The sequence below is a fragment of the Papio anubis genome, chromosome 16, assembly GCF_008728515.1.
Source record: "Papio anubis isolate 15944 chromosome 16, Panubis1.0, whole genome shotgun sequence".
Lineage (NCBI taxonomy): Eukaryota > Metazoa > Chordata > Mammalia > Primates > Cercopithecidae > Papio > Papio anubis.
The window spans coordinates 23,056,499-23,070,670 of NC_044991.1; the positions used below are offsets into that span (position 1 = coordinate 23,056,499).

At 50.5% G+C, this 14,172-nt stretch overlaps 2 long non-coding RNA genes across 2 annotated transcripts; one reads left to right on the forward strand and one right to left on the reverse strand.

The window, feature by feature from the left end:
- Window positions 1-525: 525 nt before the first annotated feature.
- LOC103888292 lies at window positions 526-5,355 on the reverse strand. Its single transcript, XR_652749.4, has 3 exons — window positions 4,911-5,355; window positions 3,475-4,112; window positions 526-1,697 (listed from the first exon to the last, which is right to left on the reverse strand). It is a non-coding gene; the product is annotated as an uncharacterized LOC103888292 (long non-coding RNA).
- A 3,525-nt stretch (window positions 5,356-8,880) lies between these two features.
- Window positions 8,881-12,943, forward strand: LOC108580841. The gene is made up of 3 exons (XR_001892380.2): window positions 8,881-9,096; window positions 9,998-10,376; window positions 12,575-12,943. It is a non-coding gene; the product is annotated as an uncharacterized LOC108580841 (long non-coding RNA).
- The last annotated feature ends 1,229 nt before the right edge of the window (window positions 12,944-14,172 follow it).

The window sequence follows — 14,172 nt, forward strand, 5'->3', positions numbered from 1 at the left end:
GTCACTAGAATCTGGCTTTTGAGCCTTAAAAGTATGAGTTTTGAAGGATCCAGGGTACAACACTTAGAAAATAACAGACAACGTGGAAGACTGTGATGAGTCAAAGATGGGTGTTGGCATCTCAGCAGAGAGGGCAGCTCCTGGGTGGGGGACAGAGGAAGGGTCTAGAGATGAGACAGTCCCCACAGAGGGCAGGGGGAACCTCACCTCGTATGTAGGAGGGGTAGACTCACAAAGAAGCAAATTTTCTTTTGAGAGGATACAGAGATTAGCTAGGGTGAAAGCAGTGGCTAATAGCTCACAAATATCCTAGTTGATGAAGCTGGGCATTCATTCCCACCTCCTGCTATCTTGCTGCTAATTGATCAGCATTTCTTCATTCAGTCCAGGGCCTACTGGAGAGACCCTCTCTTCTGCTGGGTTTGCCACACCACCGAGTGTAAGCTTGAGGGCGCATCTTGCCACCCTGATGGGAGAGCCTGCCTGACAACAAAGTAGAACGAGAGAAAAATTAAGTCGAAAGAGACACGCAGCTTCCTGTTGGTATTGTGGAGACCCTGGATGCAGCCACACCTGAAGCTGTAGCTTCAAGAGTTTTCAGGCATTCAAGAAAACAGATTTATTATTCTTGCTTGTTTCTTAAGCCACTGTGAGCTGGGTTTCTGTCACCTGCAACCAGGAGTCCAGATAATACCACCTAGCAGAAGAGAGTGAAAGTGGGAAGTCATTGATTGTGTCAGGCGGGATGCTTTCTCACTGGAGTCCCCCACAACAGACGAGGTGGCTGAAACTCAGAGAAGACATTGAACTAGCCCAGGAATAGCCAAAGTTTGAACATGGCTCTGCTGTATCATTTTGATCTACTGCATGCCTTCGGAGGAGGAGGAGCTGATGCCCCCTGGTCCAATGTGCTCCTCTCATGGGCCGCCCTGCTGCCCATGCAGCAGAGAAGAGATGGGAGAAGGGGCGTGTCCAGAGTGTGTGAGGAGTCGCGCAAGCGAGCCTCTGTGCACATCTGGATTGGGGAGCGAAGCAGATGGCCCATCTGACTTCACCACATCGTGTAAGTTTACGGCGTCGGCAGGTTCTCCTCCCTGCTGCGTTTATAGGGATGTCTTCAGGATTTCCTTTTTGATATACGAGAGAGGCGCGTAGGCTGGGGCCCCCTCCATCAGAGGGTAATCTGCGAGTAAATCACTGTAAACCAGCAGGCAAGTGTTTGCGCGGGCCAGCGCCCTGTACGTGCTTTGGGATAAATCTTCTCAGTAACGTGTGTACGCGTGTGACCCTTGGGACGAAACGGCATGAAAAGGTCAATTACAAGGGGCACAGGGAAACTTGCCCTTTGCTCCTGCTCTGGACCAGAGGACAGAACAACAGGATGGTAGGAGGGTGTATTGGTTTCCCAGGGTTGCTATAATAAAGTACCACACATGGAAGGGGTGTAAGACAACAGAAATTTATTCGATCATGGTTCTGGAGGCTTGAAGTCTGAAATCAAGATGTCTGCGGGGCTATGCTCTTTCTGAAGGCTCTAGGAGAGAATCCTTGCCTGTCTCCTTCAGCTTCTCATGGTTTCTGCAATCCTTGGTGGTCCTTGCCTTCTAGATGCATCACTCCAGTCTCTGCCTCCGTGGTCACATGGCCTTTTCCTTGAAGGTCTGTGTCTCTGTATCCAAATCTCTCTCCCTTATCTCCTATAAAGTCACAAATCACTAGATAAGGACCCACTCTAACCAGTATGACTCATCTTGATTACAGCTGCAGAGACCCTATTTCCAAATAGAGTCACATTCTGAGGATCCAGGTTGATAAATTTTGGGAGGATAATATTCCACCTGGCACAGAAGGGGAAAGGGAAGTTTTTGCTTGAAGAAGGGGCTTGTCTGGGGGTGAGAGGGGCTTCAAAATCTGTGCATGCCCCTTTGGGAGTAATTCCTTAAGATAGCAAATCTCACAGCAGCTTCTGTTCTTTCCAACAAATAGGCCTCTATGGGGCCCATATGAGAACGAAGGCATTTCCTCTAACCCAGCAGCTCTACTCCTAGGAACATCCCCATTAGAAGTATGCCCTTCTGGTCATTGGAAGACATATACTAGAATATTCTCAGTAGAATTATTTCTCTTGGCTGAAAACTGGAAATGCTTATCTTGGCAGATTGCAATAATAGTCACAGTTCTCTGCAGCCCATCCCATTAGAAGGCAGAGTCTATTTCTTCTCCCTTGAATCTATGTTGGTCATGTGATTTGCTGTGGCCAATAGAGTGTGGTGGAAGCAACGTGCACCAGTACCAAGCCTAGGTTTTAAGAGGCCTTTTGCTCTCTTGGAACTTGCAGTTGCTGTGTGAAAAGTCTAGGCTAACCTGCTGGAGGATGAGTGATGGGTGGAGCACAGATGAATTTTCAGAGTTGGCTTCATCTGAGACTAGCCAGCCCTAGCTGTGGAAGGCAGACACATAGCAAACCCAGCCAAGATCAGCCAAGCCCAGCCCAGAACAGAAGAACCACCAGGCTGATCCCTGTCCAAATCTACTTCTGGAAGCATGTGCTAAATAAACGGTTGCTGTTTTAAGCCACTAAGCTATGGGAGGCTTTGTTCCCCAACAATAACTAATGGATACATCATCAACAGTAAAATGGATAAATGAATTGTGGTATAGCCACACATGGAATGACAAACATGAAGGAGAATAAATAAACTACTGCTACACAAGACAACATGGATGAACCTCACAGATACTATGCTGTGTGAAGGAAGCTCAACAGGCAGAGTCCATCCTACAACATGCCATTTATACCGAAAGTACAAGAATAGGTGAGAGTAACCTATGGAGAGATAAGTTAGGGTAGTGGTTACCTTTGAGGGGGTACTAAATAGGAGGAGGAACAAGGGGGACCTCTGGGTGTTGGTTATTGGGGTGTGTTCACTTGGTGACCATTTGTTGGGCTGTACACTTAAAATATGTGCATTTTTGTGCATGTGGTTTATACTTTGGTAAAAAGATTTAAAAATGTCAGGTCTCTTGTTTCTTTTCTAGTTGCTGGAGAGCCAGTGGGATTGCACCTTATGCAGAGGACAGGTGCATAAGGGGAAAATCACTGAGAATCAAAATGCCCTTGAAAATTCCTTGGGAAGCCGTCATGTTGAAGCCAACCACCATTTCTCAATAAATTCAGCACAGCCAGCTTTTCCTCCTGCATTAGGACAGATCGCTGTTTCTCCTGTCAAGCTCCAGATACAGTAAAGGTTTGTGTTTAGGGGTCACACAGAGGGGTGGGACACTCACAGGCAGAGGGAGGAACCAGGTGCTCCTACTCAGAGACATGTGGGACCCGACGGGAGGGCTTGGCTTGGAACAGACACCTTCATCTCCCCTTTGGAGTGTGAGGGGCAAATGTGTTTAGTTAAGTAGACTTTAACTCAGTTAAATTAAATTCATGTATGATGTGAGACCAGCGTGGAAAAGTCTTACCTCTTGATTAACCGGTCATTCCTCCCCAGTCACTCCATTGCTCCTCTTTGAGCCATCTGGAAAGTCACCTCATCTTTCCAGACCTCAGCATCCTCATCTGTAAATTGGGGGGCATGTGGACTTGGACAGAACGGGCCCTCTCTGTCGCTTGGAGAGTCTAGGATTGTAAGCTGCCCTCCAGGAGATCAAAACACCACACAATGCAGGTGGGAAGGGCTGCCATCGACTCTCGGGTGACCCAGGTCAATGCTCCCTTCTCTGGCTGGCCTCCTCATCTGTGCAATGGGGGTTTTGTCCCATTGTTCTCTTTTTGCAGGCACTGGACAGACACGGGACACAGGGGCTCTGCTAGGGTACCTGGTGCTACAGAAGAGGGCGGGGATTACCAGGCTCAGGAAGGAAGGTTGTTGGGAATGAAGATTGCAGACACGCTGCAAGATGCAAGGCTGAGGTGCATGCAGCGCACCGTGGCTTCAGGTGGGGACAGGCCTGGGGCAGCTTTTCCAGATGGCAGGTCTGCTTTCTCCCAGCCCCGACATGCCTTTCTGAAGTGTAAAGCAGCCCAGTCCTGGCCTCAGAATGCTAGGGTGAACATTTGGAGAATGGGGTTCCAGCCACTGCAGATGGATTCAGAGGCACTAGAGACACAAAGAGAGCAAGAATGAAAGGGAGGGGACCTGAAGGACAGACAGACACCCAGGGGCAGGAGAGAGAGCAGAGGGCTCTCCACTTGGCAAATATTTGTTGAGTGCCTACTAGGTGCCAGATGCTGTGTTTGGGGCAAAGAGAGACAGAAGTAGAGAGAATGGGATAGGAGAAAGGAAGAGAGAGAAAGAAAAAGAGTCAGAGAAAGAGAGAGAGGAAGAGAGAAGCGTATGGGAGAGAGAGAGAAAGAGAAAGAAGGAAGGAGAAAGGAAGAGAGAAAGGGAGACAGACAAAGAGAGGAAGAGAGAAAGGGGGAAGAGAGAGAAAGGGAAAGAGAAAGAGAGAAAGGGAGAGAGGGAAAAGGGAGAGAGAGAGAAATGGGGGGAGAGAGAGAAAGGGAGAGAGAAAGCAACAGAAGGGGAGAGTGAGGAAGAGGCAAAGGGAGTGAGAGAGACAGAGGGAGAGAGAAAGAGATAGACAGAGGGAAAGGGAGGAAGAGGAAAAGAGAGGGGAAAAGGGAGAGAGAGAGACGGAGAAAGAAAAAGAGAGAAAGCAATAGAGAGAGAAAGAAGGAGTGGGGAGAGGGAGGGAGGGCAGGAGAGCGAGGGAGGAAGGGGTGGAGATAGAATGAGCCTAGAACCCGGTGGCTGGAGTTTGCAGCTCGGCAGTATAGAATGTTATGGAAACACAGACAGAGCCAGGTCTGACTGCAAAGCTCCAGCTCCTCCCACAATGGATCCTGCCTCGGCCCCCCACTCCTCACTCCTCACATTCTACCCTCAGGACCTTACCTGGGGCTGGGTGGGCTGCCCAGGAGTTCCCAAGCCTGGCTGCTCACCAGAAGTGTCTGGGAGACCCTCAAAGAAACTCTGGAGTCCTGGGCCCGACTCTCGCAGTTTGGCTTCGGGATGATGGTCTGGGGCCTGGGAATCTGTATTTTAGCAGCCACTGCCTCCCAGAGTTCAGCAGGCACGGGAGCCCAGGTGGTGGACACGTGTCCCCAGGGGGCTTCCCCTGGGGCTCCCGCTGCTGTCACGGCCACACACGTCCTTTTGCAAACACACACGGCCCATGATTGATTCTCTGCCGCTCCCCTCACAGCCCCGCGGGTCTGATTGAATGGCCGGCGTGCCGCTCAAACACCCTGCTGGAACCACTTCCCTGCCCTCTGCCCTAGAAGTCGTTTGTTTGTTTTTAGACACAGCCTTTATGTCCAGCTGAAAGGACACCAGCCTCCCCAGAGCCACCCCTCTAAGCTGGAGCCAGGCTGGGTACCGTCCCTGGGCTGGGGATGCTGAAGGGACAGAGGGACCTGGGTGCCTAGGCTGGGCGTGGTGACACTCAAGAACGGACACTGAATCCCAGGAGGAAACTCAGGCTTCCTGCATCTAGGTGACACTAGAATTGTTTGGGTGTTTGTCCCGTGCGAAGGTATTTTCACCCACCTTGACATTGAGAACAGCTTCAGGGAAGGAATCTTTCCCTCTTCCCTTCTCTTCCTTTAATTTTTTTTTTTTTTAGATGGGATCTCGCTCTCCCACCTAGCCGGAGTGACAGAGCAAGATTGGAGTGTGCAGTGGTGCCATCCTAGCTCATGCAGTCTCCAGTTCCTGGGCTCAGACGATCCTCCTGCCTCAGCCTCCCGAATAGCTGAGGCTATAGGCATGTGCCACCATGCCTGTTTAATTTTTAAAAAGTTTTTGTAGAGATGAGGTTTCGCCGTGTGGCCCAGGCTGGTCTCAAACTCCTGGGCTCAAGCGATTCTCCCCCCTCGGCCTCCGAAAGCACTGAGATTATAGGCGCGAGCCACTGTGTCTGGACAGAAACTGTTTCCTTTGACGTTAATTTTGCACCTCCCATGAACTAGAGCCTAGCAGTCTTGGGTCTGGGCCTATGTGAACAAATTCATAGGACAACCTCTGCTTGTCGGAAGACCCGGCTCTGGAATTTCACAGACCTGGGCTTGAGTCTCAGGCGCGTGCCTCAGCTTCCTTATGTTTTAAATGGAATGATGAAGCTGGCTTTGGAGGGTGGTTGGGAGGGTTCCCAACACCCTGGATGAGAGAGAAATGCTTAGCACAGGTCTGGCACACAGTAGGTGCTCAGCCCCACTTCCTTTCTTTCTCCTTCTCCTCATCTCTCCTGGTCACAGTCACCTGACCTTCTACTATCCCCTGAACATATGCTATAGAAAGAGGAGCACTGGGCCAGGAGTCTAGAACCCTGGGTCCCAATTCTCACTTTTCTGGACTTTGCTGTGCAATGTTGGGCAAATATCTGGCCTTCTCTGGTTTGGCCAGATCATCTCAAGAACACTTTCTCGTGCTGTGGATCCAGGTTGTGAGCTCTTGGGGGAACTGGACTCAGTTTCCCCTTTCTGTGTGCTTTCTATCCTGCCTGGTTCACAGTAGGTGCTCCAGGGACAAACATGGAAATGAGGTGAGTGGGTCATTAGTGATATCTGAATACCAAACTGTGTGGATCTGGTTGGAGGCCCTGGCTGTCAGAACGGGGCTCATTCTTCTGGGAGAACTGGGCCAGGGTGGGGAGGGGAGAGGCTACTGCATTTCTTACTTTGTTGAACCTCTGAGGCCTTATCCTGTTCTTGCAGCCCCAGCCTCCACTCCTAGTGAGGGATGACGTGGGATTAGGAGGCCAGTCTGGCTTCAGAAACCCCTCTTTCTTCTTCTTTTTTTCTTTTTTTTCTTTTTTTTTTTTTTTTTTTTTTGAGACAGAGTCTTGCTCTGTCGCCCAGTCTGGGGTGCAGTGGCGCGATCTCGGTTCACTGCAAGCTCCGCCTCCTGGGTTCACGCCATTCTCCTGCCTCAGCCTCCCAAGTAGCTGGGACTACAGGCGCCCGCCACCATGCCCGGCTAATTTTTTGTATTTTAGTAGAGACGAGGTTTCACTATGTTAGCCAGGATGGTCTAGATCTCCTGACCTCATGATCCGCCCACCTCAGCCTCCCAAAGTGCTGGGATTACAGGCGTAAGCCACCACGCCCGGCCCCTTCTTCTTCTCTCCCCTAACCCACTCCCAGGGACTCCATCTTCTCTCCCCACCCTTCCCCTTCCTTCCCCTCCCCTCTCCTTCCCTCCCTCCCTTCCTTCCCCCTCTCTCTCCCTCCCTCCCTTCCTCTCTCCCTTCTTTCTGTCTGTCTTTCTTCCTCCCTTCCTTCCCTCCCTCATGCTTCCTTCCTTTCTTACTCATTCCCTCCCTCCCTCCTTCCTTCCTTTCTTACTCATTCCCTCCCTCCTCCCTCCCTTTCTTCTTCCCTCCCTCCCTCCCTCTCTCCCTCTCTTCCTCTCCCCTCCCTCCCTTCCTCTCTCCCTCTCTTTCTCTCCCCTTCCTCCCTCCCTCCCTTCCTTCCTTCCTTCCTTCCTTCCTTCCTTCCTTCCTTCCTTCCTCCCTCCCTCCCTCCCTCCCTCCCTTCCTCCTTCCCTCCCTGGTCTAGCAAGACAAAAAAAAAATGGCCCTGTGTACCCAATTGCTACTTCACCCACCAACCCATCCCACCAGCAATGGGTGAGTGAGGCCAGGCCCAGTGCCAGGCAATGAGGACACAGCAGACAACAAAATCACCTTGGTTTTGTCCTTAAGGGGTTCTGAGCCTGGTGGGATGACTGCCATCAACAGGCAATGTTCACTCCAGGCTCTGGAATTTCACAGACCTGGGCTTGAGTCTCAGGCACATGCCTCAGCTTCCTTATGTTTTAAATGGAATGATGAAGCTGGCTTTGGAGGCTGGTTGGGAGGGTTCCCAACACCCTGGATGAGAGAGAAATGCTTAGCACAGGTCTGGCACACAGTAGGTGCTCAGCCCCACTTCCTTTCTTTCTCCTTCTCCCCATCTCTCCTGGTCACTGTCAGTGATCCCCAGGCAGTGTTCACTCAAGACGTTGTGTGATGGGGATGCACAAGCCATAGAGGAGCCCATAGAAGGTTCCTAAATCAGCCTGAGGCAGGAGCTATCTGGGCAGGCTGCCTGGAGGAGGGGATATTTAGGAGACACCTGCAGGGAAGGAACCAAGGGATGGTAAGTGTTCCCAGTAGAGGGAACAGCATGTGCAATCCTCTGGGGTGACAGCAGCACTCTGAGGAACTGAAAGAAGCTCAGAAATGGCTAGAAATGGAAAACCGATAAGAGTACCACCATCAACAATCATGGTGGCCTTCTTGAAGTGCCCAGTTGCCTCCTGCATGATCTCACTAAGCCCCTCCGGAAGTCTACTCCCGTTTTACAGACCAGGAAACAGAGGCCTGGAGATTCCGAGACTCACCTAGACCCTGCAGTGTGTATGGGGCCCAGGGCGGAGCTGGGGTTGGATCCAGGCTGCGGAAGCTCAACGTCCTCCCCAGGACAAACAGCCAGGCTCCAGTGGGGCAAGAGAGGCAGGGTCCTGGGGAAAACTTCCTCCCAGAGCTCCCCTGGGCCAGGCCTGGAGGCCCTGGGGAGGCCCTGCAGGTGGGGGAAGAGAGGCATGGTCCTGGGGAAAACTTCCTCCCAGAGCTCCCCTGGGCCGGGCTTGGAGGCCCCGGGGAGGCCCTGCGGGTGGGGGCGGGGCGTGGGAAGGCTGTAAACTGGCTTGGGGCGGTAGGGCTTTCCTGTCGCTGCCGGTGGCCCCTGCCTTTGTCCTCATGTGTCACTGAGGAATGCAGCTACAGTTCAGATAAAGGCAGCTTTGTTTGGAGACCTCAGGAGAGGGAAGGGGGAAGGGGGAAGGTGGGGAAGGGGGCAGGGAGAAGCAGGCTGGGGAAGGGGAGGGGTTACCATCCCTCCCTCCTGGCTGATCCCAGCCCCCTGGCTCTGGGCAGGAAGCACCTATGCCCCCGTGGACACCCACATCCTCTGCCATCCCCTTAAGGCACTTCCTGACGTTGGGCAAGCAGTTCCCTCCTCTCTGAGCCTCAGTTTCCTCATTTGAATGATGGGGATCGTCTGTCAACCTCTATGGATAGTTTGGAGGTTCCAGTCACGTAAGTCATGTGGCCGATTGTACTTGGAACGCTTATTGATGACTAAGAAAAAGGCAGCCCAGAGAGGTCAAGTGACTTGCCCAGGGTCCACACAGCTTGACCTTGGAAGGAGTGATGCAGTCGGGTGTTTGCCAAGCATTGAGGGGGTGGAGCAGAACGAGGCTGGGATCACAGGATGCGCCCTTTGATGTGGCAAGCAAGAATGACAGGTGGTCCCTTGAACGCACGCATTTGCTCATGGAAGCCTCACCAGGGTGGGCGTTGAGTTCACCCTTGGTCACTGCTGTCCCCATGCCCCTGGGTGCCTGGCACAGGCAGGCAGTAATGCCCAGTGATTCAAACCCACAGCCTCTGGGGCCAGGCAGCTACTACCTGGGGCTGTGTGATCTTGGGCTGCTTCTGAGCCTCTCCATGTCTCAGTTTGCCCCTCTGTAAAATGGATCTAATAGGACCGCCCCCTCACAGTGTTGTTGGGCAAGTTCAAGGAGATGATCTGCACAGAGCCTGACATCGGTTATTCGGATCAGTGGGACAGTGGCTATCTGCTTGCTGGCTGCACAAAGGATTTTCCCAAGGTCATGGCCGAGGGTACGCTGGGATCAGCCCAGGCTCCTCCGGGCTGTTTCTGCCCAGGAAGGAAGGGCGTGAGTCCTGCAGTGCAGGGGTGAGGCGGTCGAGTGCAGGAGGTGTAGGCATCGTGTGCCACCCAGTTCCAGGACGGGCTCTGCCCTTTTGAGAGGAGGTGTCATGTGGGTCTGGAGCTAAGGGACATGGGCCCCTGGCCCCTCCTCACAGTGACGGATGTGGACAGACAGATGGTCTAGGGCTGGGCATGCTTAGTCATAGCCCAGATATAACCTGGGCCCCATGGGGCGCCTCCCTCTGTCTCGCTGTCTCACAGCAGCTGCAGCCAATCCCAGCGGGTCTGAAGCCTCACTTTGCTCACTGAGTGGGTCTCAGCTCACTCTCTTTGGATGCAAGAGGAAATGGAAGCCCAGAGAGGGGAAGTGACTCACTCAAAGTCGCACAGCAAGTGAGGGACAAAATCATCTGGTCACTCACTGACTTGGCAAATATTTCTGGAGTCTGAAGAGTGGAATATGTCCATCGGAGAAGAACATTCCTAGAGAAAGCCCTGACTTGGACAAAAGTATGGAGGAGAAGTTCTGTGGCGGTTAAGAGTATGGGTACCAGTCTGCTGGGACCCAAGCCCTCTCTGGCACTTGCTGTGTGACTTACAGCAAGCGAATCAACTACTCTGTGCCTCTGTTTCCTTACCTGTAAGTTGAAGATATTCAGTGTTTATGCCATAGGGGTCTTATGAGCATGAAATGAGTTCATTCATGCAAGATGCTTATCATGAGTCCTGGCACACAGTAGGTGCTCAATAAACAGGAGCTGTTAGGAAGGCATGGGGAATGAAGGACATGTGGAACATGGGAACCACTAGCCAGTGGTTGGTAGGTAATGTCTAGAGCCCAGAGTGGGGTGTTGTGGCCCCATGTGGAAGCTTGGGGAACCAGGGCCTGGCCCTGTAAAGAGAGTGGGTGGGGGCAGGGCAGGGTAGAGGCTGGAAAGTTCCAGCAGGAGGCAGGCATTCTAGGTGAGCAATCCTGGGGCGATGAAACTAAAGCGGAAATGGAGGCAGGGACAAGAAGGAGGTGAAAAGGAGGGGCGTGGAGCCTGTCTGGATGTGGCAGGAAGAGCAGGGGTGTCATCCAGGAGAACAGTCCTGGGTTCCGATGGAGGAGAGGAACCTACAAAGGAAGAGATGGAGCCCCTGACTGGTGGGGCAAGCCATTCTCTGAGAGTCTCCGAGGTGCCCAGCCTGGTCCAGGAGATATCATCATGCTTAGGGTGGCAACACAATTTGCAGGGTGCCGTGTAAAACAAAACTGCAGTCCTCCCTGTTTAAAAAGCAGAAAAAATGTGCAGTAAAAGTACTAAAATAGGAAATGTTTGCTCTTCTTCCGTGCATCTCTTCTGTTCACCTGTGTGCTCCACTGCCCCACTGGGCTTCACTTAAAACACACATAGGTGCGAAAATTAAGAATTTCAAGATGGTGGCCAGGCACGGTGGCTCACATCTGTAATCCCAGCACTTTGGGAAGCTGAGGTGGGCAGATCACATGAGGTCAGGAGTTTGAGACCAGCCTGGCCAACATGGTGAAACCTTGTCTCTACTAAAAATACAAAAATTAGCTGGGTGTGGTGGCGCATGCCTGTAATCCCAGTTACTCGGGAGGCTGAGGCAGGAGAATCACTTGAAGCTGCAAGGCAGAAGTTGCAGTGAACTGAGACTGCACCACTGCATTCTAGCTTGGGCAACAGAGCAATTCTTTGTCACAAGAAAAAAAAAAAAAAAAAAAGAATTTCAAGACAGCAACAGCGAAACGTAAACCCAGCTTGGAGCTTTTCTGAGAGCTGGGGTCTGTGCAACTGCAGAGATCTCACAGCCGTAAAGCTGGCCCCGATCATGCCTATTCTGCATGGGAGAAAACTGAAGCTCAGAGAAGTGAAATATGCCGGTATTCTCACTCCAATTCCAGAGCGCCCTATATTCCACACCCCCTTCCAGTGCCTGCTCATATCTAATTTTTATTCACCAATCTCCAAAAAAGGGTTCAAAGCAATTGATGGTAAAATGCAGGAGCTGTGAACACAGGTGCAGTGGAAGGCACATCATGACCCTGAGGGAGGACGCTGGCCTGGGACCTGTGTGACCTTGGATGGGCCGCGCAAACCCTCTGTGCCCACAGTCCCTTTGCAGAGACTGGCTCAGAACTCCTGCTTCCCCAGCCCCCAAGCCTTGCCTCCCTTCCTGACCCACATTCCCCTTGGTGTCTGAGGCTTGAAGCGGTTATAAAAAATAAAACCACAGTCCCCTGATGTGCTTGCTGGCTTCTCAGGCCTTATTTTTTTTGGCCGCTAAGGAGACTAATAAATGGCTTGCCACTTGACGTAATCATTAAGGGCTCCACTGAGCTGTGGGCAGTGTTTCCTCTCCTCCTTGGCCGGGCCGGGGGCGCCCAGCCACCGAGGGTGGCAGTGATGGATGGTGTTATCATGGGCTTCCCCGGGGGAAGTGCTGGTGGTGGTCGGCCATGGCTCTCTCTCCTGCGGGCTCCTGGGCTATTCATTATGGGAAGAAGGAGCTGATGGGTGGGGGTGACGGCTGGCTTCCAGAAGGAGCACGGGCTGGACTTCCAGGCAGGAGTGTGGGCCAGGGTGAATATAAAGATTAGTGTTTGGGTGCAAGGAGTCAATTCATGAGTGGCCAATAAACAGAGGGAAGGGAAGCAGGGTACAATCCAAGAATACACATTAAAACATTTTCTGAAGTCAGAAAATTGGCAAAAACTTTAACAATCGAATTAAAAAATAAAAATTAAAAAATTACATGATAGATTGGTTGCAAAAATGTTCTTAATGTGCCTCCCTTCTCTATATCTGTATCCTTTGCAATGTGGCTTTGCAGTTCCTCCTATCAAGAGATAGAGTCTGTTTCCCACTCCTTGAATCAAGCCTCAGTCATGTGACATATTTTGGCCAATAGAATGTGGTGGATGTGATGATGTGATTCTGTACCTGTTCTGAACCTCGGCCATAACGGACTTGCAGTTTCCATTTGCTATCTTGAAATTCTGCTGCTGCCATGGAACAAGCCTGGGCTGGCTTGCTGGAGGATGAGAGACCATGTGGAGTAGAGCCAAGCTCTGGACATTTGAGAGAGCCCTATAATAATCAGCAAAACCAGCCAGAGATGCACAAGTAAGACTGACAGATCAGAAAAACCAGCTAACTGACCTGTAGATGCATGAGCAATAATAAATGCTTACTGTTTTAAGTCATTGAGTTTTGTGGTGGTTTATTACATGGCAATAGCTGACTGATACAAATCATAATGCCCAGTGTTGGTGATGGTGTGGGGAGATAGACTTTCTCACACATAAGTAGCAGAATGGTTTGCTAAAATTTTGCATATCCATTGAAGTAACAAAAAAAAAAAAAAAAAATGAAGGGATTATTATAGAGATTCTTTTTTTTTTTCTTTTTCTTTGTTTTCTTTTTTAAGAGACAGGGTCTCGTTCTGTCACTCAGGCTGGAGTGCAGTGGTGCAATCATAGCTCGCTGCAGCCCCAAACTCTCGGGCTCAAATGATCCTCCCACCTCGGCTTCCTGTGTAGCTGGTATTACAGATGTGTGTCACCAAGCCTGGCTAATTTTTCTTTAATCTTTTTTTGTAGAGATGGGGCCTCATCTCACTATGTGACCCAGGTTAATCTCAAACTGCTGCCCTCAAGCAATCCTCCTGCCTTGGCCTCCTAAGTGCTGGGATTCCAAGTGTGAGCCACTGCCTGGAGATTCAATGCCTTGGCCAAATGCCTAGCATAACACTTAACACTAAAAAAATGCCCAATGTGTCTTGGTCTCTTCTCTATGGGCATATCACAAAGGGCAACAACATTTGGGAAAGCTTATTCGTAGTCTCTGTTTTGGGGATGAATTCCTTTAGAAATCCTAAATAATTTGTTTCTTATGGACAAAGATTTTATCAACAAGGATGTCCATGACAGCATTGCTTATAGCAAATAACTAGAAACAAACAACCTAACCAACGCTGTTACAGCACTCTAGTAATAACCATTGTTACTTATTTTGCTGTTTGTTTTTGCTTATTACCACTTACTTTCACTTACATTGCTTGAATCAATTACGGTCTAGCTACAGGCTGAAATTCAGTTCAGCCGTAAAATCAGGTCTTAGAAGAGGACTTACAGACATAGGGAAATACACTTTCTTACGTATAACTAGCAGAAGGGCAGTTTGCTAAAACTTTGTGTTTCCATTGAAGTAACAAAAAGATGGAAAGGTCTTTATAGGTTCAAGGTAATATTATCATTTTGTAGGTCAAATGTTCAGGCTGTTAAATGAGAATAAAACTGGATTACAAAATAGAATTACAATGTGATCTCCATTTACATGAAAAATGGTTGTTTTGCATCTATCTCTTTCTCTCTTTAAATCTGTGCAGAAAAAAAAATCTCTGGAAGAGAGTAACCTATTATAAGATGT